This window comes from Dermacentor andersoni, chromosome 7, assembly GCF_023375885.2.
Source record: "Dermacentor andersoni chromosome 7, qqDerAnde1_hic_scaffold, whole genome shotgun sequence".
Taxonomy (NCBI): Eukaryota; Metazoa; Arthropoda; class Arachnida; order Ixodida; family Ixodidae; genus Dermacentor; species Dermacentor andersoni.
Genome location: NC_092820.1, coordinates 62278739 through 62305371, shown reverse-complemented (window position 1 = coordinate 62305371; position 26633 = coordinate 62278739). Strand labels below are relative to the sequence as shown.

The 26633-nt window shown below is 47.9% G+C and overlaps 1 long non-coding RNA gene across 2 annotated transcripts; it reads left to right on the top strand.

Moving 5' to 3' along the window:
• Positions 1 to 843: 843 nt before the first annotated feature.
• On the top strand, positions 844 to 11129 carry LOC140219267 (uncharacterized). 2 transcript variants are annotated; one of them, XR_011895414.1, is made up of 3 exons: positions 844 to 877; positions 8005 to 8072; positions 10797 to 11129. It is a non-coding gene; the product is annotated as an uncharacterized lncRNA (long non-coding RNA). The 2 variants fall into 2 exon arrangements; XR_011895413.1 differs by lacking the exon at positions 844 to 877 and having other exon boundaries at positions 6688 to 8072.
• Positions 11130 to 26633: the final 15504 nt, after the last annotated feature.

Sequence of the window (26633 nt, the reverse complement as noted above, 5' to 3'; positions counted from 1 at the left end):
TCATAAACAACTGAATTGAAAATATATGTCCATATGTATGGCGCTCTGTGGTCGTATTTGGCTCTTGCGCCATAAAACCACATACATCGACATCTACTAAAATATTTCATGCCATTTACCCTTCGCCGCTACACAGGGTAGATACCTGGTCAATGCACTGGCTAACCTTCCCATCCATTCCTATTTTTTCGCCTTCATCATTCTTAGCAAAATTGTTATAGGAATTCGCGTTTTTCAATCATCGTTATTGGCCTACAGTTCTTATGTTGGTTACTCACGGTCCAATGTCGAGGTCGCCTTATATTTTACGACAGCATTGCACAAAGTAATTTATGGCGGTATTGTGTGCCAAGCATTACCTGGCCGTGATTTTGCTTGTATCGTTATAGTGACGTATGATAACAGGATGTCGTTTAGAACTCAGTAACACTAAAAAACAGACACGAGACACATTCTTCTGTTTACATCTCGCGTTTAATAGCCTTGGCAAGCATTCTGTATCGACGAAAGATAGGCTGCAAAATTTTGTGTCTGTCGCGAGCTATGAAAATTTTGCATGCTTCGGCTAAAATGCGTTTTTATTGCTCAATGAAACTTTTAGAACCTTGTCAGCTGCAGACTTTGGGCTATTGCCCTTTGCAACTTGTGACTATAAAAGTGACATCCGTTGCCATCAGCGGTACTTCACCTCTTCCGGTCATAAACAGTGACCTCAGTGGATCACATGGCCTCCGCCTGTCAACGCTAACTTGAGGTATTTGATTCGTGGGGAATTTAGGCTTGCTATTTATTAATTTTTTTCAGGAAGGTAAAAACTTGAAATAAGAGCGGTATAAGCTCGGCTCGAACCATTCTCCTGCACACGACTGCACCAAAAGTAAGTTGACGGCGCACAACATGCAATTCAACATAGCATTTTTCGAGTTATTTTAAATTTCCTTGCGTGCTTTGAGAAAACGTCGACTAACGTTGTAGATCTTTGCTAGCATGCAACATAGGCGATGTTTGATTCCAGAGAGCTATTCAAAAACATCGCGCCATTCTAAATACTTCGAACTTGATGGTCGGTATTTAATGAAATACTGCTCAGACACACATTTGCCGGTTGTTCAGTTTCGGTTATTTTTTTTAAATGAATTGAATGGTAGGGACAAATCCTGGCTCTTTATTGTAACATATTTTTGCTTCAGCATTTCAGTACACTGTAACTCCAGTCACACCGAAGTGCTTCTTTGTTCCGGCGAATCCATGATACCGTTTTCATCTTATGTAATCATCTCAGTGCCCTAAGCATACTGCAGAAAAGGTCGCGCAAGAAATGGCAAAGTTCAAAGCTGGTGGTCGGCCAACGTAATCCGGCCTTCTTTTTCTTCCGCAAGGCTTGAATGCCAGCTGACACACTGACCTACTTTCATACAGTAAAATGTGTTGTGTGCGTACAGGTAAACACTGGAAGGCTTGGATGGACATATAGCGTGCATTATAATTTGTTCGGCTCTAACTGTACGGAAGCGTGTTTTCGTTACTTCCATTACCTGGCGCAGCGTCTGCGTCTCTGTTTTGCTTCCTTTATAAACGCTCTTTACGTGCTGCTCCTGTTAAAAAACTAGTTTCAGCTTTCATATTGAATTAGTAATATTTTGCCTCATCTAGGGTGTACATTTGCGCACTTATACTCTCGTTTTGCACTAATATATTAAAGCAATAATAGCAAATATCACCAAACATTTTAAATAGTTATGATACACCGCGGTCATTCTGAGCGAAGGAACCTGGGCAATTTTTCATATGCGTAAGGATCAAAGCATGATCAGTCGTTCAGTGTTCATTAAAGAGCCCGTAGTTCGTTTTATGACCAAAACACTTTATTATATATATACATATATATATATACATATATATATATATATATATATATATATATATATATATATATATTGTAAGCACTATTAACGTACTTCGTCGTTTTCATTTGTACATAGCCATCATCATCTTCCCTCTTCTTCGACTTCTTCGCGCGTGAGCTGCGGGCGTTGCCTTTTTTGGAATAAACAGCGCTGGACAACTTGATCGGTCTCGGTATTATAAAGTGGTGGAGGTACGTCAAGATCCCGATGTCCTCTCGCGTTCCCGTCCTCCCTGGAGCTCCGTCCCGGTCGCCGCCTGCACCCAGCTACCCCTACAACAATGGACACTTCCAACCCCGGCCCTTCCGGCGCCTCTAACCCTACCACACCGACGACCCCGCCTGCGGCGCCCTCTTGGACTGTGACGAGTCCTCAGCGCGATCCCCCTGTCTTCGCGGGACTCCGCGGTGATGACGTAGACGATTGGATCGACCACTACGACCGCGTGAGTTCTTGCAACAAGTGGAACGACACCCAGAAATTGAGGCGCGTCGCCTTCTACTTGACCGGTGTTGCAAAGACGTGGTATTTCAACCACGAATCCGACATCGCGGATTGGTTCACGTTTACCTCGAAGCTGCGGCAAATCTTCGCTTCCTCGTCTGGCCGTGCAGAAGTCGCCAAACAGAAGCTGGGAACGCGGCGCCAACTTCCCCAAGAGTCTTACACCTCATACATAGAGGATGTCTTGGCTCTGTGCCGCCGTGCGAATCCTAGCATGACGGAAGCCGAACGCGTTCGCCACATCTTAAAAGGCATTGGGCCTGTCGCATTCAACGCCTTAATCGTGCAAAATCCGGCTTCTGTCCAAGACATCACTTCAACGTGTCAACGCCTCGACGAGCTGCAGTCTATTCGTCTTCCACATGACTGCAGCGATCCTCAGGTTCCCCATTCTCCAGATCTACGTGCTCTTATCCGCACCATCATCCGCGAAGAGCTTCAACTACAAGACCTCAGGCGTCCACCTGCTGCCCGCGCCCCAACCCCCGCCTTCGACTTGCGCGAGGTCGTAAAGCAGGAGTTGACAGCGATGACTACACCCATGACGCATCTTGCTCCGGTAGCGCGCTCCACACCTACCTACGCGGATGCTGTTTCGCTACCCACCCCTACCGTGCCTTCCGTGCCTACTGGCGCTTCCTATGACCATTTGGCTTCGATGGGAACCAGAGCACTTGCTGCGCCATCGTACCCTCAGTGGCGTCCACCTCGTCCAGTTTGTTTTTACTGCGGTATACGCGGCCATATATCTCGCTTCTGTCGCCGGCGCCAGCAGGATGAAAGGCGAGGCTATGCTGAGCACGAAAGAGACCGCACTCGCCGATCAGACGACTACTATCCCGGACCGTACTCGTCCCCGCAACAGCGTTCTCCGTCTCCACTAGCTGCTCCCAATCTGCCTCATAGTTCCCGTTCGGCCAGACGTCGTTCCCCATCCCCTTACCGGCGCTCTACATCACCGCTTCGCCCCACTTCCCATTTTGTCGACCAGCACTCGGAAAACTAACTGTTGCAGTTTTTGGAGGGGAAACTGCTTCTTATCGGTCTTCAAAAATTCCTCCTGTTCGCCCGGCCAACATGCTTTCTGTGACTGTCGAAGGTGTTCCCGCGTCAGCTCTCATCGATACCGGTGCCGCCGTTTCTGTTCTTCGGAGTGATCTGTGTTCGCGGCTCCGTAAAGTAAAAACGCCTTATCTTGGACCTATTTTGCGTGGTGCTAATAATGCATTCATTCACCCGGACGGACAGTGTACTGCTCGTGTTCTCATCGACGGCATACGCCACCACATCGAGTTTATCATCCTTCCAACGTGTATCCATGAACTTATACTGGGTTGGGACTTCCTACATTCTGCTTCAGCCGTCATTTCATGTAGAGAGGAAGTTGTCCACATCACGGATACAGAGCTTGAACCTGTTGCGGACTCTTCACTTTCATGCGTGAACTTGACCATCGCTGCCGACTACGTCCTGCGTCCTGGTCATGAAGACGTTGTAGCCGTAACATCCAGTCAGATCGCCGACGGAGACGCCCTAGTCGCCCCTTCTTCCCACTGTACTTCTCGCGGAATTCTCATTGCCACCTGTCTCGTCCGGTTTTCACGCGGCCGCGCCCTTCTGTCTGCTTGCAACACGAACCCAGATCCTGTGATGCTGCCCAAAGGGATGACTGTGGCAACCCTCGCCGACACTCAACCTATCTCTCTAGTCGCGCTTTGCCCTTCTTCATCGCCAGCCCCAACCTCAGGTTTGGATGATTCTTTCCCTCCTCCAGCCGTTCTTGGTTCTGACCTAACAGCCGCGCAGTCCGAAGCCCTAATGGTGGTCTTGGCAAAACACAAAGCCTGTTTCGATAGCTGTTCCCCTGTGTTGAGCCAAACTCCTGCGGCTACACACCGCATCGAAACCGATGGTTCCGCTATTATACGACGACGCCCCTATCGTGTATCGCCGTCCGAACGAAAGGTCATTGAACAACAGGTTGCTGACATGCTTGCGCGGAAGATAATACGACCTTCATCTAGCCCATGGGCGTCTCCCGTGGTCCTGGTAAAGAAAAAAGATGGCTCAGTTCGCTTTTGCGTGGATTATCGAGCGCTCAATAAGATCACACGCAAGGACGTATATCCAATACCTCGAATTGACGACGCTTTGGACACACTACAAGGGGCGGAGTATTTCTCCAGCCTTGATCTTCGGTCAGGATATTGGCAAATTCCGATGAACGAGACTGACAAAGAAAAGACCGCATTCGCTACACCGGATGGCCTTTATGAATTTAACGTGATGCCTTTTGGCCTTTGTAATGCTCCTGCCACATTTGAGCGCATGATAGACAACGTTCTTCGTGGTCTAAAATGGAAGACATGCCTCTGTTATCTGGACGATATTGTCATCTTTTCGTCTGACTTCAGCCAACATCTTCATCGATTAGACGAAGTTCTCAAGTGCCTTGCGAATGGCGGTCTCCAAATCAATACAAAAAAATGCAAATTTGCAAGCAAAACAATAAAAGTATTGGGTCACGTCGTCTCAAAATCTGGCATCCAGCCTGACCCCGAAAAGATTAGTGCCGTTCTTCAGTTTCCTCGCCCCCAGCAACAGAAAGATCTACGTAGTTTCCTCGGCTTGGCGTCATATTTTCGTAGATTTATACGCAACTTCGCAGCAATAGCAGCTCCTCTACACAAGCTACTGGTTACCGGTGCCTCTTTCACGTGGACTAGCGACTGCGAGTCGGCTTTTCAAGCTCTTAAGCGGCATCTTACTTCTGGACCAGTGCTTCGCCACTTCGATAATCGTGCCCCCACCATACTCCATACTGACGCAAGCGCACAAGGTATTGGCGCAGTACTTCTGCAACGTAATACAGAATCTAAAGAGCAAGTCATAGCATATGCCAGCCGAACACTTTCTCCAGCTGAGCGGAACTACACCATTACAGAGCAAGAGTGTCTGGCTATCGTTTGGTCGATTCAGAAATTTCGCCCATACCTTTACGGCCGCCACTTCACCATCGTCACCGACCATCATGCTCTGTGTTGGCTGTCATCAATGAAAAACATGTCAGGACGCTTAGGACGCTGGATACTGCGATTGCAGGAATATGACTTCACTATAACATACAAGTCTGGAAAACGCCATCATGATGCAGACGCATTGTCTCGCTGCCCACTCTCACTCTCTCCCGGTAACGCGCCGTCGTCTTCCCAACCACGTCGTTCCGATGCTACGCTTGCCTCCCACCAGCTCTCGATAACGCCCCTGGACCAAGTTACGCTTTCATCACGCTCTGATTTCGTCTCGCTTCAGCGGGCCGACTCCTACTGTCGAGCTCTCATGGATCGCCTTAGTGGGTTCACCGAACCACCCAACAGCCGCTTGCGACGCCAACTTCGACAATTCCGCCTTCAAGGTGGCGTGCTACACCGCTACGTTTACCACCTAACAGGTCACCGGTGGGTCCCAGTTCTACCTCGCTGCCTTCGCTTGCGGGTATTAGAGGCACTTCACGACGATGTATCGGCTGGCCACTTAGGCTTCCACAAGACTTACGACCGCATAAAGACCCGCTGCTTCTGGCCTGGCCTATCCACAACGGTGGCCAAATACATTGCCTCTTGTGTGTCATGTCAGCACCGCAAACGCTCGACATCCCCTCCTGCCGGTTTACTACAACCTCTCCCTTGCCCGGACGCCCCTTTTGAATTTGTTGGCATTGATTTATATGGTCCCTCGCCGTTGACACCCTCCGGTCACCGTTGGATTGTCACTTCGGTCGACCATTTAACAAGATATGCCGAGACTGCCCCTCTGCGATCCGGCACCGCTTCTGAGGTCGCCGACTTTTTCTTGCGCGCCATCGTCTTGCGCCACGGGGCTCCTCGCGTTCTTCTCAGTGACCGTGGCAAGGCGTTCATTTCACAAGTTCTCGAGGAAGTTCTTCGAGCCACTAATACCGTCCACAAATCTACTTCTACTTATCATCCGCAAACCAATGGCCTTACTGAGCGCTTCCACCGTACGCTGTCTGACATGATTGCCATGTACATCCGTCCTGACCACACTGACTGCGATAAAATTCTTCCTTTTGTGACATTCGCATATAATACTGCTATTCAACGGACTACCGGCTACAGCCCTTTCTTCCTTGTGTATGGACGATCTCCTTCCACCATATTCGACAGAGAACTATTTTTCGCACCTTCTTCGCCTGACGCGTCGCTTCCAGAAGATTTTGCTGCCCGAGTTGTATATTGCCGTCAAATCGCCCGGCAAAGCACAGAAGCTACCCAAGCTGAGCGCAAGCGTTACTGCGACAACAAACGCCGTGACCTACGTTTTCACCCAGGAGACCAAGTCCTGCTTTGGACTCCAGTCCGCACCCCAGGCCTCTGTGAGAAGTTCCTTCCACGCTACATTGGTCCATACACCGTTGTGCAGCAAACATCTGCAGTGAACTATCTCGTCCGCCCAGTACACTCCGTCACTGACCGGCGCCGCCGGAATGCCGAAATTGTTCACGTGTCGCGGATGAAGCCCTTCACTCCCCGTTTAGATAATCTCTAATCTGCGGCCAGGCTGGCCGCTTCCATGACGGGTGGAAGTTAGTGTAAGCACTATTAACGTACTTCGTCGTTTTCATTTGTACATAGCCATCATCATCTTCCCTCTTCTTCGACTTCTTCGCGCGTGAGCTGCGGGCGTTGCCTTTTTTGGAATAAACAGCGCTGGACAACTTGATCGGTCTCGGTATTATAATATATATATATATATATATATATACAAGGTAATGCTCAAATCAACCTTCCTTACTTATAAGTGTGCGATTTGTACAGTCTCCGCGTATAAAGGCTCTGTCTAAACTCCAGCTGGACTAACCCTGGATGTGAGTCATGTCTTCAATAATTTATATGGTGGCACAAAGCTACAAAGGAAATCCATACCACTTTCTCAGATAGAAAGCCCAGCAGTTGAAGAAAAATTTGTCCTGCTACCGTGACGGGACCCGTGGCCAACGCAAATCCGGGGCAGTCCATCTACAATCTGAGCTGAACATCCGGCTCGCTGATCACAAAGAGAGAGCAAATTATTCCGCAACATGAGGCACAGGGACCCCGCATAAGCTAAATTAGGTCTGAGGGAGGCCGCAGTGGGAAAAAATGTTAATGAAAGAAAATTGTCATCCAAATTAATGTAGCCCGCAAGTATGAACAAAGAATACCCGTACGCGTTCCTAAGAAAACCTTGCATCTTCGTGTTCCTGTGCTTGAAGTCGCTAATTTTACCTTCCCTCTGTAATCAGGTAGCCTGCTCATTCGCTCTGATGGTGGAGGGATCGCCCTAGAAAGATGTTGGTTATACGACCCGGACGAATTACTGTTCCACTGCTAGTGTTTGTTTGTGAAAAACCGGCATTTGTTTCTATTGTACCTTGTTGGTAATATAGCGCGGATGACAATTTTCTCTTTCCCAAGTCTTGCTCCTCCTTGCGATCTTCGGCAGAACTGATTTGTTATCTGCTGCCGGTTATGTATACGTAGACCGCCGGATAAATGATTCAACGTAACCCCTTCTCGGTACGCTCTTTCAGAAACTTCGATATCATGAAGGCATCCATGGCTATCACGCTTATTGCCATTTGCACTCTCCTGATGATGGGTAAGTTTGAAAATGATGTGCTTGCAAGACATTCACATGATGAATAAATATAGCGACATTCGATAGTCGAAGCGAACGCCATAATATTAGTATAGTATTACGCACAGAATTAGAAGAAAAGCAGAAGGGTGGAGGTAAAAATTAATCTGCAGGAAACTAAAGTAATGTTTAACAGTCTCGGAAGAGAACAGCGGTTTGTTTACGATAGGTAGCGAGGCACTGGAAGTGGTAAGGGAATACATCTACTTAGGGCGGATCCGCATCATGAGACGGAAGTAATCAGAAGAATAAGAATGGGCTGGGGTGTGTTTCGCAGGCATTCTCCGATCATGAACAGCAGGTTGCCATCATCCCTCAAGAGAAAAGTGTATAATTGCTGTGTCTTACCAGTACTCACCTAAGGGCCAGAAACCTGGAGGCTTACGATAAGGGTTCTACATAAATTGTGGACGACGCAACGAGCTTTGGAAAAACGAATGATAGCTGTAACGTTAAGGGATAAGAAAAGAGCAGATTGGGTGAGGGAACAAACGCGAGTTAATGACATCTTAGTTGAAATCAAGAAAAAGAAATGGTCATGGGCAGGACATGTAATGAGGAGGGAAGATAACCGGTGGTCATTAAGGGTTACGGACTGCATTCCAAGGGAAGGGAAGCGTAGCAGGAAGATAACCGGTGGTCATTAAGGGTTACGGACTGCATTCCAAGGGAAGGGAAGCGTAGCAGGGGGCGGCAGAAAGTTAAGTGGGCGGATGAGATTAAGAAGTTTGCAGGGACGACGTGGCCACAATTAGTACATGACCGGGGTTGTTGGAGAACTATGGGAGAGGCCTTTACCCTGCAGTGGGCGTAACCAGGCTGATGATGATGATGATGATGACGCACAGAATACATCGCACTATTTTTGTTCACTTCTGCGAATACTATAGCGAGAAACATAGTTGTCCTTGCTATAAGATAGCGCAGCGTTTTGTGTTGCGCGGCTCAATGTTAGCACCATTTGAAGGTGGCAGTTTCATCACGAATAGGACCTAGTGCCCTCTAAGGATACCACGTTGGCAGGCCATGATATGATACAGAAATGGCCGGTAAATTTACTTTTCTGGCAGTCTGTCGGTGTATCTGATGTCAAAGCAACGTAAAACAATATGTTACGTTTGTAGAGAAACCAGGAGAATGACATGCCAGCGCTACAACAATGCAAGTGCATGTACATGCTAGATAGGTTGTTAGGACATGTGCTGTATACTACTCCTAGATTAGTAAATAACTTCTGGTACCAAGGTACCATTTACTTCATGAAATGTTATAAAATACAGCATCTCATTTCTTTGGTTATCTTAGGAAGGAGAGCAACAATTCGCTTTTACGGCTGTGTATGGAAGAAATGCAAATTGAAATACAGCGGGCATCTTGCATTGTGGGCAGCTATCGCGTTCTCAATAAAGTTACGGAGAAGTACCATCCCATACCCCATACCATCGTCAACGAAAAGTGCTACACGAAGCGCCATCGTCATCATCATCAGCCTATCTTATGTGTAGGACGAAGGCCTCTCCCTGCGATTTCCAATTACCCCATTCCTGCGCCAGCCGACTACAACTAGCGACCGTAAATTGCCTAATTTCGTCGCACCACCTAGTCTTCTGCCTTCTTCTACTGCGCTTCCCTTCTCTTGGTACCCATTCTGTCACCCTAATTGTCAAACGGTTATCTAATCTGCGCAATAGAGGACCTGCCCAGCGCCATTTCTTTCTCTTAATATGAATTAGAATATTTTTATACGCGTTTGCTCTCTGGTCCAAACTGCTCTCTTTTTGTCTCTTAAAGTTATGCCTAGCATTCTTCGTTCCATCGCTCTTTGCGTGGTCTATGTCGTCAAGCTTCTTTGTCAGTCTCCAAGTATCTGCCCCATATGTCAGCAAAGGTAAAATTCAGCGATTGTATACCTTCCTTTTCAATGATAACGGTAAGCTTCCAGTCAGGAGCTCATGATGTCTGCCGTACGCGATCCAAGCCATTTTTATTCTTCTGTGAATTTCCCTCTCATGGTCAGGGTTCCCTGTGATTAGTTTACCTAGGCAAACGCACTCCTTCACAGACTCTAGAGGCTGACTTGCGATGCTGTTTCCTTGCCCGGGAGTTCACCATTATCTTTGTCTTCTGCATAATTATTTTCAACCCCACTCTTACAATCTCCCAGTTAAGGTCCTCAAGCATCTTTTGTAACTCGTCTACAGTGTTGCTGAATAGAAGAATGTCATCGGCAAACCGAAGGTTCTTGAGGTATTCGCCGTCGATCCTTACTCCTAAACTTTCCCAGTTTAATAGCTTAAATACTTCTGCCAATAATTCGCGAGAAGCAATGAATGAAGGCCTAGTGAAATTCTTAAAATTATGTCTGAAAGCAGGTCAAAAAGAACAGCTTATTTTGTGCCCATAAGCAATTTGATCTTACCACTCGATGCTTGAGTCTTAGCTATACGACAAAACAGCGCCATTAATGGTGCAAATATTTTCGCTCTGTAGCTGAATGGTGGATGTACAAGGTTAATAATTATGTTCCGTTCTTTCTCAAACTCTCTTTGACTGACTCGGCATTTGTCACATATAGGGATCCAGCAAGCCTTTTTTTAATGGTGTCGGAACCTGGCCAGTGAAGGAGATATTTGAAAGCCAATGGGGCATGTTCATGCATTCTAACGTGTGCATTCCTCTTTGCAGGGATGAATGTGGCTATCGCTCACGACTCGGAGGCAAGAGCCATGGGTTCTGAAAACGATGAGCGCGCTGATACTGCTCATCAAGTGTCAGGGAGAGACCTCAGCCCCGGTTGCTTGGCATCTCTCTGTGGATAGAACTTCCAAGGACAGCGATTCGTTTGAAATGGTTCCCTGCAGAAAAAACCTGTCCAAGGCGCCTTTGTGGGGAAGAGATGTTTAGCAATAACATTTTCTGAAGTTGAATAATTCGCTTCATGGTTCTGCAGGGATGCTTCATCGCGGTGTTGCATGTACTGACAATAATAAAATAAAGCGTTTGGCAAGACTGAAATAACACATGATGAGCGGAAAAGCAGAAAGCTGCGGTTGATACGCTGCCGAGTCAAATGGCCGGAGCATGTCGGTGGGTCCGCTTGGGCATCTTTCTCGTTTTGAAGCCAAGCTGACTCGGAATTGCCCCGCCCATTCCAGCGATTTCTCTTGAGACGCAAATTTTAGCGTCGAGCGGGAAATGATGGGCGCTCTCGACTACGCCTTCTACGTCTCCGAATATTTGGGTGCCGACGGTGATGCTCAGACTGGAGCGAGTACATTCAAGCCACCGTAAATCAGTGCTTAAAATCAGGGGGCACCCGCCCCGATCATCCATGTTTATTGCGATAGCAATTATATGGACACTCCAGGCGCACTTGTTGTCGCGGTCATCTTTGTCGTGATGTCCCGTAAAGTCGAAAAGCGATACACTGTTGCCCTGCGCTGTATGCTGCATCTGCGAGTGAAAGCGTGCGAGTGAAAGCGTGCGAGTGTGAGCCGCTGATCCCGGATCAGTCTTGCGCGCGGAAGGGATGAAAATGAGAGGAACCGCACCATCTTCTGTCGTTCGCAAGTACCAGGGGGGAAGGGTGCGCATTCCTTCGGCAACCGCGTGCGTTCGCGCGGCCTTTGTCTAGAAAACGATCTGCTTTCAGGGAAGAGCCTGGGTGGGCCGAGACCTGGTAGCTTTGCGTGTGCTGTGTTCTCACACAGGACGAATGTCACTTCGCTCGCTGCTGGTTCCGAGCTTCATCACGCCAGCGCTTTGACACGAGTGTCCGCGGTCATCGAGTGTGATGTGTGCATATTTGCCTTTGCGTGCTGACACCCTGCTTCTTATATTATTTATTAACCGAGTGCGTACAAGTTTATATGGCCGGTTACTAGTAGTGCTTTGTGCGGTGGAATTATAGCTCTCCAACTTTTTCGGTAATTGATTAATCATGTTTAATGGTTTGATTGGCGTGAGCTAAAACTAGAAACTAAGTATTGTACTACTGCATGTATTTCCCCGAAGCACATATGATGGTCGCCTCTTTTGTTCGAGTAAGATTCTTGGCACAGCATAGTGTTTCATGAGGCACCTGAGCGCGAAGCTAGCGCTTGTGAATTAGTGAAGCTTCACCTTGTCTTCGATATGATACCGGTGAATTTCCATTCGTTTAGTTACAAACTATGAGTAGTGTGTTATTTCAAACAGGCATGCATTTTGTCCACTTTTGTAAGTAAGCAGGCGTGAAACCATAAAATATATTGTACCCCGCAGTGGCACTTGATATGCTGTGACACCGTGTATCTACCCGAGCACATGAGGGTGGACGCCTCCCGCGTGTAGCCGTGCGCGGCTAAGCCGTGTCAAAGGTAAGGGGGATCCTAGAGGTTGAGCTGATGCCGGATGCTCGGAGCTTTTACGCCCCCAGGCAGAGCGAACATACATTTCGGCCTCGCTTAACATAGATGGCGCTTCTAGACAGCCCCACCTGGAGGAAATCGGCAGTCGCCTTTTCTCTTCCTTATCTTCCATCCTAATCTTCCTCCAACACTTTAATTCTTTCCTGTCTTTTCTCTTCCATTCACGTCCAACATTCCTTGCGAGAAGGGTTAACTTTGTGTGTTATAACCGCTTTTGGTCATACGTATTTGGTTTTAGCGGGAACGTGCCGCTGGCCTTTGTGGGACCTGTGTTCACTGGTGGTACAGCATCGACGTGTTGGGCTCCTTGATGGGTGGCTTGCGTACCTGCTGAAAGAAGATCATTTTCATGGCTTGCCCTTTCTCTGCGTTACACAGCGTACAATCAGACACGCAGTGCGAGCCATCTCTCCCATCAGCATTTCAGACTCCCTGGCAGGCACAATAGTAGCCGGCTACAAAGCTACTAACCTGGCTAGCGGTGACGTTCTTCTTGAACTCCGAGATATGAAACAACATAAGAAATAGCATAACCTAGTGTCCAGTGAAGGTTTTCCTATCGTTGGGATCCCGCACCTCACCATGCACACCAATCGTTGTGTAATTTCGGATGATGATTTGATGGAGCTAAGTGTGACTGTACTATCAGACGGCCGGAGTGACTAAAATGTCATCAGTGTGAAAATATATATGATGACGCGGACGCATAAGAAATGGATGGGCGGTACTTCTTCCAGGACCCTTTTTCCAAGATGGGCAGAAGCGCCCATCCTGGAAAAAGGTACAACGGAATCATTACATTAGAAGTGAAGGAGATTATATCGTTCGAAGAGGCACGAAGGCGGGTATCGTGCCTTCTAAAGTACAGCTTCGACGAAGGGACGCGGCAGTGGACAGCGCTACAACAGCTTCCAGCGGCTGTCCTGCCCGCACGCAGCGAAGCGATGCCGACGCCATCCGCCATCCCCTAGCACTCCCCCCCCCCCTCCTCCATTGGCTGCAGCCAGCCCTGCACCGCCATACCATGAGCAGGCATTGAATTCCAGGCTGGTGGCTTCCTGGGTCTCGTCTCCTGTGGCGAGAGCTTGAAGGCGAACGCACCGATCGAAGGAGCGAGTGTCCAGCGCCGCGGAAGAGGCGATGGGCACGTTTTCCAGCCAGACAGTGTGGCAAGGGCTTAAGTAACGAGGGGAGTGTCTCGACCGCTCCGGACAGGAGAAACTCCGCATCACAGGGCCCACAATGGGCTCTGTACATCAAGTTTTATTTCGTACTTTAGACACACAGCACACATTTCTTTTACAGCAGACCGGGATGGATGGATGGATGGATGGATGGATGATTGGATGGGTGTTATGAGAGTCCCGTTTGGAACGGGGCAGTGGGTGGCGCCACAAAGCTCTTGCTGTTGTAGTGCCTAATATCCTACCACGGTTAAAAAGGAGAAAGTAAAAGAAAAAAACCGTGATGCATTCTCACAACCAAATTTTCTGACCCCCTAGCGTAAATTTTGCTTTGTTCTGTTTCTGTTTTTGTTTCTGTTTTCTGTTTTTCGTTGTTTTCCTACTTTTCTTTCCCCAATCGTCAAAGCGCCTCTTACTAAACTATATTGCGGGCTTGATTACTTTCTCCCTGTTCTCGCTGAACGCAAGGGCTGCAAGGAGGCCAGTGGTGCCTAAATCGACCTCTGCGCAGATATCTTCACATTCTAATAAAACATGCTCCATCGTTTCCCTAGCTTCACCGCAGGAAGCATATGCTTCTTGTTCCTTCTTATATCTCGCTTTATAGGTGCGTGTTCTAACGCCTCCTCATCTCGCTTGGAAAGTTTTGAGCTTCCCTTTGAGTTATCATAAATTGTTTCTTTCCCGATTTCGTTATTTCTTCTTAAGTAGTTACTCATCGCAGGTTCCTTTTCCATTGCCGCCACACATGACATTCTTTCGGCCTCTCTGACTTTCCGCTCGACGTTTTTTGTTGCTTTGTTGCTCACCGTACAGGCCGCATACTTGCTCGTAAGTTTCGTAGTTCTTTTCCTCGACTGTGAATCAATGCTTTTCTGGTACAAATACCTGAACACCCGCAGGGGCGTCTGCGTCGGAAGGCGTTTACGTCAGCAGCGAGCTTACGAGGGTTGGACCCTCCCGCGTCTAGCCGTGTGTGGCTTAGCCGTGTCTGGAGAAAACGGGATCTTGGGGGTTGAGTCGATGCCGGGTATTTGGACCTTTACAGCCCCTCGGCGGAAGCATCACACCTCTTTGGCCTCGGCTTCACGTAGACGGCACCCCCGGACTGACCCACCCGGGGGAAATGGGTAGTTGCCTTTTCCTGTCCCCCTGTCCAATCTGCGTCTTTCTCTCTCCCTTTCAATCTTTCCTGCCTTCTCCTATCTTCTATTTACTTCCGACTTTCCTGGCAGCGAGGGTTAACTTTGTGTGGGTGGCCAACCTTGGGTACTCCACATTAGGTTATATTAGCACCGTACAACTCATGAAGGCTTGTGTTACTTGTAGGATCTGCTCCGTCCCCATGTTGGGCTCAGTGGTGGGCGGTTGGCGCTACTGCCGAACTCAAGATCCGTATACTATGGCTTATAATAAACCGATTTCCCTTGATCGCCCTCTATCGAGAGGACGCAGCGATGCAACCTTTCAATTTTTTTTTAGGAGCACTAAGGAACACTTGCCTAATTATCATGTAGTCCACAGTGAACACAACACGAGCGTGCATAAATTCTCTCCCTTCTTGGTGGCGAAATGCCTCGCAAACACGACAGGAGCTGGCTACAAAGCCACAAAGATGTCCAATGGAGACCTGCTCCTTGAAGAATTATGATGACGCGTGACGCATAAGAAATGGATGGGTGGTACTTCTTCCAGGACCCTTTTTCTAGGATGGGCAGAATCGCCCATCCTGGAACAGGGGCACAGGAAAAGGCAACTACCCGTTTCCCCCGGGTGGGTCAGTCCGGGAGTGCCGTCTACGTGAAGCCGAGGCCGAAGAGGTGTGATGCTTCCGCCGAGGGGCCGTAAAGGTCCAAACACTCGGCATCGACTCAACCACCAGGATCCCCTTTTCTCCGGACACGGCTAAGCCACACACGGTTAGACGCGGGAGGGTCCAACCCTCGTAAGGTTACTGCTGACGTAAACGCCCGCCGACGCAGGCGTTTCGACCTCTGGGCAGATATCTTCACATTCTAATAAAACATGCTCCATCGTTTCTCTATCTTCACCGCAGCGAGCATATGCTTCATGTTCCTTCTTATATCCCGCTTTATAGGTGCGTGTTCTAACGCCTCCTCATCTCGCTTAGAACGTTTTGAGCTCCCCTTTGAGTTATCATAAATTGTTTCTTTCCCGATTTCGTTATTTCTTCTTAAGTAGTTACTCATCGCAGGTTCCTTTTCCATTGCCGCCACACATGACATTCTTTCGGCCTCTCTGACTTTCCGCTCTACGTACAGGCCGCATACTTGCTCGTAAGTTTCGTAGTTCTTTTCGTCGACTGTGAATCAATGCTTTTCTGGTACAAATACCTCAACACCCGCAGGGGCGTTTGCGTCGGCAGGCGTTTACGTCAGCAGCGAGCTTACGAGGGTTGTACCCTCCCGCGTCTAACCGTATGTGGCTTAGCCGTGTCCGGAGAAAAGGGGATCCTGGGGGTTGAGTCTATGCCGGGTGTTTGGACCTTTACGGCCCCTCGGCGGAAGCATGTGTTGCGACACCACGTACCCGAGCAGACGAGGGTTGGACCCTCCCGTGTCTAACCGTATGTGGCTAAGCCGTGTCCCGGGAAAAGGAGATCGTGGGGGTTGAGCCGATGCCGGGTGTTTGGGCCATTACCGTCCCTCGGCGGAGGCAACAGATTTCTTTGGTCACGGCTTCACGTAACCTTGTTCTCCTTTTTTTTTTTTGCCTCACACGTGAGGTACAATCTGATGCACAAAAGTATGTCTGAGTTCTCGCACGTCTTGCGTAAGCAAGAATTGTACAGCAAGGGACTCGAAAAATCCACAATAATTAACACGTGTACCTGCAGCCAATGAATTTAAGGTCTTATATTTATTTTAGTAATTATATTAGAATTGAAGCACTAATACTTGTAGATCTAACGTGTAGGCCTCTATACAGCCTTTATTTTAAGTCATAGTCCTAAACTCACAATTTTGCCAAATCAAAACACATGTCCTGGCGCTCTTTGGCATTAGATGCCGTTCGCTAATAAACGTCGATCGTCATCATCACAAACACCTCAACACTCTCCCAGCAATCACTTTCTTCCATATTCCTCAGTCGTTCTTCCTAGCCAATTTTACTGTGAGCGTCCCTCCCTTCAAAACTTGCCCAGCCCATATCAACCTGCACATCTTCATTTGTAGTTTCCCTGTGAGCGCCCAAAGCGAGGCGTCCAACTAACCTTTGGTTGCCATCGAGTCCTGAGTGTACCCCTGATTTCTTAGCAAACAACTGCATTTCCAAAATAGGTCCTGGAACCATAACACAATTCCACATACCCCCGAGAACCTCTTACCTATTGTATCCCCATAGAGTTCTGTGCTTCATTATGGCTCTATTTCTCTTCCCCTTCACTGTTATAGTTTTTACTGCGTTTACAGCTATCTATTGCTTTTGTTTATCGATAGGTATTTATGTCCCTTTAGCCTAGGTATTTCCTGGCCCTGTATTGCCACTGTCTCTTCACTGTTTTCAATGAATACCGTAACACCTGATTTTCTAACGCTAAATTTCAAAACCTAAATTCTCGCCTTCCTGTCCGCAGAGATAGCCAGACGTTCCAAATCATTTTGCTTGTTAGCTAGCAACACAATGTCGTCCGCATAAAATAAATCTGAAAGCTGCTATTGTAATACTGTACCCGCCTGTTAGTATGAGAGATGAAACCCGATATTACTTCCTTCTAGCGCCGTCTCCATCCTCACCATGTAAATCATAAACAGCAGTGGGGAAAAAAGGCACCCCTGCCTCACTCCCTTGTTGATGTCAACTTTCTCCTCGCTCATCATTCCTTCCCATTCAACGCGAATGTTATTTTCTTAGCAAATATCTCTCAAAAGCTCTATACAATCATCGCCCATGCCCTCTGCTTCCAGAATATCCTACAACATTTTGCGGTCTTCGTTGTTATACGATCGCGTTGGGGCGCCTCTAGCGCCGCGTAGGCGAAGTACGACAAGCCGCCATGCTTAGGTCGCCGCCGCAGACGACGCAGCCAGCGACTGTCGGTGCGCGACGTTTCGCTAGCGCGGCAGGCAGTGTGTGTGTGTGAACACTTTTATTGTGATGAGGTCCGGAGGTTCGACTTCTTAAGCCAAGGCGTGCCGGCCCGCTCCCTAGTTGGCACTGTCAGGCCAAGCCTTTCAGCGGCATCATGGGCCCTCTGAACTGCCCTTAGTTGGTCCTGAAACAATGGGCTTTGAATCCTTTTCTCCCACTGTGTCCATTCTTCAACGAGGTTGGTGAGAGCCGCGGGACACCCCGCCAGCATATGTCTGATTCCAATGATGCCATTAAAATCGTTGCAGTCCACCTTAATCTCCCTCTCTGGATATATTTCATTAATGGTGTACGGTGTGGGATATGTACCCGTTTGCAATAAGCGCAGTGACACTGCCTGAGCCCTGTTCTGTTTTGAATGTGGCAATGGGAATTGTCTGCGTCCTAAATAGTAACGTTGCTCACGTTATGAATTGCACCATAAACGCGTGGCGAAGAATGGTTCAAACGTGCTATATTCAGATGCGCCACGAACAAGGCTACCATGACGACAACGGAAACGTGTGCCACAGACATTTGAAAATTACCGACGTAAACACACGTGCGCGCAATCCATGTGCCAATGCCAATATAGTCATGGACGCCTTGTAGGTACGTTGTAGAGAACACCACACTGTACCTCTTACTCTCCCGCACCCACGTGTTTGACTTTTCTAACGACGCTAAAGCTATGTAGCAAGCACGTGCGCTGAAGAGGGCACCGCTTCATCGCGTGAAAGTGCAGCAGCATCTTTTGTCGCCAAGCTTCTAAAGTTAAAAAGGCTGGTCGGTGACTGAAAGCACCCAGCGTGGAGAGCACTGTAATAGCAGTAACGCCTTGCTGATGATGCCCCTTGAAGTTGCCTGGATACCAAAATCTGCCGGCTTTTGTCGGCACCACCGAGATACGTTACTTGCAATATGTGTAAACGCTGTCGGAAGTAGGCTTCAAGTAGCAGGAGCTGTTTGTTTGTAGGTCACTGTATAATAAATGTGAGCATACGCACCGTTTGGTAAATAAACAATAACTCTGATTTTATATTTTACAAAATTATTTATCTCCACATGCATGTGCCTCTATGCTTGGCGCATGATAACGCGGAATTGATGTGACATGTTTATATTCAGTTTATTTACAGCTCACTAAAAATTATTACTGCTCCAGGTCACATTCAAACAAGTTTCCCACAGGCAAGACGCTGCGTCGAAAGTGAATCCACGTCATTAAGAGGGACCCAGGAATACATTTCACCTTAGGACGAACGACAAAAATGTGCTCCAAGTATTTCCATGCAATCGCTTAAACGAAAGAGCGGCGAGGACAAAGCGCGCACAAAGGTATGAACCGCCTGCAGATCCCTTTAAATATATGGCAAAGATGCGCGCAAAGTACGCCCTTTGCGCAGTCGTAGCCGCACACCCTCCCTCCCGAGATGCCTCCCTGCTTTCCTCCACATAATACTTTCAAGAGACTCATAGGAATTCCGTCTAATAGACTGGTTCGGTTTGTCTCAGACCTCCACAGGGGTGTTGGGTTGAAGTGGCCTCCATTTGTGACAAAACATTATTTCAGTGTTGCAGAAGTACAAGAAGGAGCAGACATTGCAGCTCTACGCATTAACGTTGCGAGAATACAACGCATCAAGACTTGCAACACCTTCGGCAAAATAATTTCCCTCTCTCTCGGCCCTTTAATCAGCCAGATCTGGTCAGTGTGTACTCCGATGAGCAACCTACACACCACAATGGTGAGAGACTGTAAATGAGCCAGTAGGCAGAAAATGTAAAATTTGTTTAGTGCAAGACAATCTCAATATTCATGTCGATTCAGGAAACAAAAGGCTGTACGTCCATGCAAATGCGTTTTGATGACAGCGTACAAGGGCACTGAAAGTGCACTTTTCTTTCTCGTTTTCTGTGACATGCAGATGAACATTCTGATGTAATGCTAACATTTCGGAGTTTATGCTGATTTGATACGTATGCGGACTTGGCAGTACATTGAACCACTGCAGCTTCTGCTATTGGCATTACAATATGGTAGTTGTGATGAAGGGCATGTGAATTCATAGTTATTTCACTTGTTTAATAAGAACTACTGAAACGTGTTACAGCTGTTGGATCAGTCTGATTCCCAAGCACCGTGTGAGTCTGTGCTGCTGTCCCGTGACGTTAATTTTAACAGAAAAACAAAAGTGCATGGCTCGCTCACAATATTTGTGAACCCTTTCTGCAGGCAGTGCAGGTACTAAGCAGCAGGCAAAGCAATGCACAAACATAAGCGCTGTGCATGCTCCATTTTTGCCTATCTGCTGCACCTATACACAGCTAGAAAGCATTCGTAATGCATATTTAGATGTACACGCCAGTCTGTTGGCATTTAATACTTAAAGGTACTGACTTCGATTAATTTCTGGTAATATTCTATTCGGTCTCAAAAAATATTACTCCCCGCAGGGGCGTCTGCGTCAGCAGGTGTTTGGTGTGTTGGGACACCACGTACCCGAGCACACGAGGGTTGGACCCTCCCGCGTCTAACCGTGTGCGGCTTAGCCGTGTCCGGGGAAAAGGGGATCCTGGGGGTTGAGCCAATGCCGGGTGTTTGGACCTTTACGGCCCCTCGGCGGCGGCAACACACCTCTTTGGCTTCCGCTTCACGTAGACGGCAACACGGGACTGACCGTCATGGAGGAAATCGGCAGTCACCTTTTCCTGTCTTCTTCCTCCACACGGTTTTTCTTTATCCTCTTCTTTCACACCTGTCCTGTCTTCTTGTACCTTCTATTCACTTCGATTTAGGCGGCAAGGGTTAACCTCGTGTGGCTAACCTACCTTGGTTATGTCGCATTAGGTTATAGTCTCGTTGTACAGCTGGCGTGTGCAAGACTTGTTCGCATCTTCCTGTCACGTCCCCTCGTTGGGCGCCATGGTGGGCGGCTGGCACCGTGGCTGAACGATACAATTTTTTCTATGCCTCCTCTTTTCCCCCAAAATGATCGCCCCTCTTATAAAAAAGGGCGGACCGAAGCAACTGAACCTTCGGCGTCTGCTGAGGCCACGGTTACGGGGCCTCCGGCAGAGCAACCCACGCCCCAGGCTGAGACGGCACAAGCTGCCCTGCCATCTACTAATCAGAGCCCGCCGGCCCTCAAGTCGGCCGCCCGCAAGCTTTCTCCACAACGGGAGAGGCCTGAAACACGCACACCTACGGTGTCGCGGAGCTCCAGCGCCTCAGGAGAGGCCATGAAGAGAATTCGTCATTAGCCATCGCCGTAATCTTATTGCACGTAGATTTTACGCACGTTACAGCGACTATTTTAAGGCCCCTTTACAGCCACGTCACATCAACTTCATAGAACTCATAAGTACACTGCGAACTCATCACCACGGACATGGCGCTCTATGGCCATACCTGGCCCTTGCGCCATAAAACACCACGCATTCATTCATGTCCTGTACATCATATCATTTTTCTGCAGTGCAGTGCAACGCTCATAGTACTCATCATTAGCCATCGCCGTAATCTTTTTGCACGTAGATTTTACGCACGTTACAGCGACTATTTTTAAGGCCCCTTTACAGCCACGCCACATCTACTTCATAGAACTCATAAGTACACTGCGAACTCATCACCACGGACCTGGCGCTCTTTGGCCATACCTGGCCCTTGCGCCATAAGACACCTCGCATTCATTCATGTCCTGTACAACATATCATTTTTCTGCAGTGCAGTGCAACGCTCGTAGTACTCGTCATTAGCCATCGCCGTAATCTTATTGCACGTAGATTTTACGCACGTTACAGCGACTCTATTTAAGGCCCCTTTACAGCCACGTCACATCAACTTCATAGAACTCATAAATACACTGCGAACTCATCACCACGGACCTGGCGCTCTTTCGCCATACCTGGCCCTTGCGCCATAAAACACCTCGCATTCATTCATGTCCTGTACATCATATCATTTTTCTGCAGTGCAGTGCAACGCTCATAGTACTCGTCATTAGCCATCGCCGTAATCTTATTGCACGTAGATTTTACGCACGTTACAGCGACTATTTTTAAGGCCCCTTTACAGCCACGTCCCATCAACTTCATAGAACTCATAAGTACACTGCGAACTCATCACCACAGACCTGGCACTCTTTGGCCATACCTGGCCCGTGCGCCAATAAACACCACGCATTCATTCATGTCCTGTACAACATATCATTTTTCTGCAGTGCAGTGCAACGCTCGTAGTACTCGTCATTAGCCATCGCCGTAATCTTATTGCACGTAGATTTTACGCACGTTACAGCGACTATTTTTAAGGCCCCTTTACAGCCACGTCACATGAACTTCATAGAACTCATAAGTACAATGCGAACTCATCACCACGGACCTGGCGCTCTTTGGCCATACCTGGCCCTTGCACCAATAAACACCACGCATTCATTCACGTCCTGTACATCGTATCATTTTTCTGCAGTGCAGTGCAACGCTCATAGTACTCGTCATTAGCAATCGCCGTAATCCAATTGCACGTAGATTTTACGCACGTTGTAGCGACTATAATTAAGGCCCCTTTACAGCCACGTCACATCAACTTCATAGAACTCATAAGTACACTGCGAACTCATCACCACAGACCTGGCGCTCTTTGGCCATACCAGGCCCTTGCGCCAATAAACACCACGCATTCATTCATGTCCTGTACATCATATCATTTTTCTGCAGGGCAGTGCAACGCTCGTAGTACTCGTCATTAGCCATCGCCGTAATCTTATTGCACGTAGATTTTACGCACGTTAAAGCGACTATTTTTAAAGCCCCTTTACAGCCACGTCACATCAACTTCATAGAACTCATAAGTACACTGCGAACTCATCACCACGGACCTGGCGCTCTTTGGCCATACCTGGCCCTTGCGCCACAAAACACCACGCATTCATTCATGTCCTGTACGTCATATCATTTTTCTGCAGTGCAGTGCAACGCTCATAGTACTCGTCATTAGCCATCGCCGTAATCTTATTGCACCTAGATTTTACGCACGTTACAGCCACTATATTTAGGGCCCCTTTACAGCCACGTCACATCAACTTCATAGAACTCATAAGTACACTGCGAACTCATCACCACAGACCTGGCACTCTTTGGCCATACCTGGCCCGTGCGCCAATAAACACCACACATTCATTCATGTCCTGTACATCACATCATTTTTCTGCAGTGCAGTGCAACGCTCATAGTACTCGTCATTAGAAATCGCCGTAATCTTATTGCACGTAGATATTACGCACGTTACAGCGACTATTTTTAAGGCCCCTTTACAGCCACGCCACATCTACTTCATAGAACTCATGAGTACACTGCGAACTCATCACCACGGACATGGCGCTCTATGGCCATACCTGGCCCTTGCGCCATAAAACACCACGCATTCATTCATGTCCTGTACATCATATCATTTTTCTGCAGTGCAGTGCAACGCTCATAGTACTCGTCATTAGCCATCGCCGTAATCTTATTGCACGTAGATTTTACGCACGTTACAGCGACTATTTTTAAGGCCCCTTTACAGCCACGTCACATCAACTTCATAGAACTCATAAGTACACTGCGAACTCATCACCACAGACCTGGCGCTCTTTGGCCATACCTGGCCCGTGCGCCAATAAACACCACGCATTCATTCATGTCCTGTACAACATATCATTTTTCTGCAGTGCAGTGCAATGCTCGTAGTACTCGTCATTAGCCATCGCCGTAATCTTATTGCACGTAGATTTTACGCACGTTACAGCGAATACTTTTAAGGCCCCTTTACAGCCGCGTCACATCAACTTCATAGAACTGATAAGTACACTGCGAACTCATCACCACAGACCTGGCGCTCTTTGGCCATACCTGGCCCGTGCGCCAATAAACACCACGCAATCGTTCATGTCGTGTACAACATATCATTTTTCTGCAGTGCAGTGCAACGCTCGTAGTAGTCGTCTTTAGCCATCGCCGTAATCTTATTGCACGTAGATTTTACGCACGTTACAGCGACTATTTTTAAGGCCCCTTTACAGCCACGTCACATGAACTTCATAGAACTCATAAGCACAATGCGAACTTATCACCACGGACCTCGCGCTCTTTGGCCATACCTGGCCCTTGCACCAATAAACACCACGCATTCATTCACGTCCTGTACATCGTATCATTTTTCTGCAGTGCAGTGCAACGCTCATAGTACTCGTCATTAGCCATCGCCGTAATCCAATTGCACGTAGCTTTTGCGCACGTTACAGCGACTATATTTAAGGCCCCTTTACAGTCACGTCACATCAACTTCATAGAACTCATAAGTACACTGCGAACTCATCACCACAGACCTGGCGCTCTTTGGCCATACCAGGCCCTTGCGCCAATAAACACCACGCATTCATTCATGTCCTGTACATCATATCATTTTTCTGCAGTGCAGTGCAACGCTCGTAGTACTCGTCATTAGCCATCGCCGTAATCTTATTGCACGTAGATTTTACGCACGTTACAGCGACTATTTTTAAAGCCCCTTTACAGCCACGTCACATCAACTTCATAGAACTCATAAGTACACTGCGAACTCATCACCACGGACCTGGCGCTCTTTGGCCATACCTGGCCCTTGCGCCATAAAACACCACGCATTCATTCATGTCCTGTACATCATATCATTTTTCTGCAGTGCAGTGCAACGCTCATAGTACTCGTCATTAGCCATCGCCGTAATCTTATTGCACCTAGATTTTACGCACGTTACAGCGACTATTTTTAAGGCCCCGTTACAGCCACGTCACATCAACTTCATAGAACTCATAAGTACAATGCGAACTCATCACCACGGACCTGGCGCTCTTTGGCCATACCTGGCCCTTGCGCCATAAAACACCACGCATTCATTCATGTCCTGTGCATCATATCATTTTTCTGCAGTGCAGTGCAACGCTCATAGTACTCGTCATTAGCCATCGCCGTAATCTTATCGCACCTAGATTTTGCGCACGTTACAGCGACTATTTTTAAGGCCCCTTTACAGCCACGTCACATCAACTTCATAGCACTGATAAGTACACTGCGAACTCATCACCACGGACCTGGCGCTCTTTGGCCATACCTGGCCCTTGCACCAATAAACACCACGCATTCATTCATGTCCTGTACATCATATCATTTTTCTGCACCGCAGTGCAACGCTCGTAGTACTCGTCATTAGCCGTCGCCGTAATCTTATTGCACGTAGATTTTACGCACGTTACAGCGACTATTTTTAAGGCCCCTTTGCAGCCACGTCACATCAACTTCATAGAACTCATAAGAACACTGCGAACTCATCACCACGGACCTGGCGCTCTTTGGCCATACCTGGCCCTTGCGCCATAAAACACCACGCATTCATTCATGTCCTGTACATTATATCATTTTTCTGCAGTGCAGTGCAACGCTCATAGTACTCGTCATTAGCCATCGCCGTAATCTTATTGCACGTAAATATTACGCACGTTACAGCGACTATTTTTAAGGCCCCTTTACAGCCACGTCACATCAACTTCATAGAACTCATAAGTACAATGCGAACTCATCACCACGGGCCTGGCGCTCTTTGGCCATACCTGGCCCTTGCACCAATAAACACCACGCATTCATTCATGTCCTGTACATCATATCATTTTTCTGCACCGCAGTGCAACGCTCGTAGTACTCGTCATTAGCCGTCGCCGTAATCTTATTGCACGTAGATTTTACGCACGTTACAGCGACTATTTTTAAGGCCCCTTTACAGCCACGTCACATCAACTTCATAGAACTCATAAGAACACTGCGAACTCATCACCACGGACCTGGCGCTCTTTGGCCATACCTGGCCCTTGCGCCATAAAACACCACGCATTCATTCATGTCCTGTACATCATATCATTTTTCTGCAGTGCAGTGAAACGCTCATAGTACTCGTCATTAGCCATCGCCGTAATCTTATTGCACGTAAATTTTACGCACGTTACAGCGACTATTTTTAAGGCCCCTTTACAGCCACGTCACATCAACTTCATAGAACTCATAAGTACAATGCGAACTCATCACCACGGACCTGGCGCTCTTTGGCCATACCTGGCCCTTGCACCAAAAAACACCACGCATTCATTCATGTCCTGTACATCATATCATTTTTCTGCAGTGCAGTGCAACGCTCGTAGTACTCGTCATTAGCCATCGCCGTGATCTTATTGCACGTAGATTTTACGCACGTTACAGCGACTATTTTTAAGGCCCGGTTACAGCCACGTCACATCAACTTCATAGAACTCATAAGTACAATGCGAACTCATCACCACGGACCTGGCGCTCTTTGGCCATACCTGGCCCTGGCGCCATAAAACACCACGCATTCATTCATGTCCTGTACATCATATCATTTTTCTGCAGTGCAGTGCAACGCTCATAGTACTCGTCATTAGCCATCGCCGTAATCTTATCGCACCTAGATTTTGCGCACGTTACAGCGACTATTTTTAAGGCCCCTTTACAGCCACGTCACATCAACTTCATAGAACTGATAAGTACACTGCGAACTCATCACCACGGACCTGGCGCTCTTTGGCCATACCTGGCCCTTGCACCAATAAACACCACGCATTCATTCATGTCCTGTACATCATATCATTTTTCTGCACCGCAGTGCAACGCTCGTAGTACTCGTCATTAGCCGTCGCCGTAATCTTATTGCACGTGGATTTTACGCACGTTACAGCGACTATTTTTAAGGCCCCTTTACAGCCACGTCACATCAACTTCATAGAACTCATAAGAACACTGCGAACTCA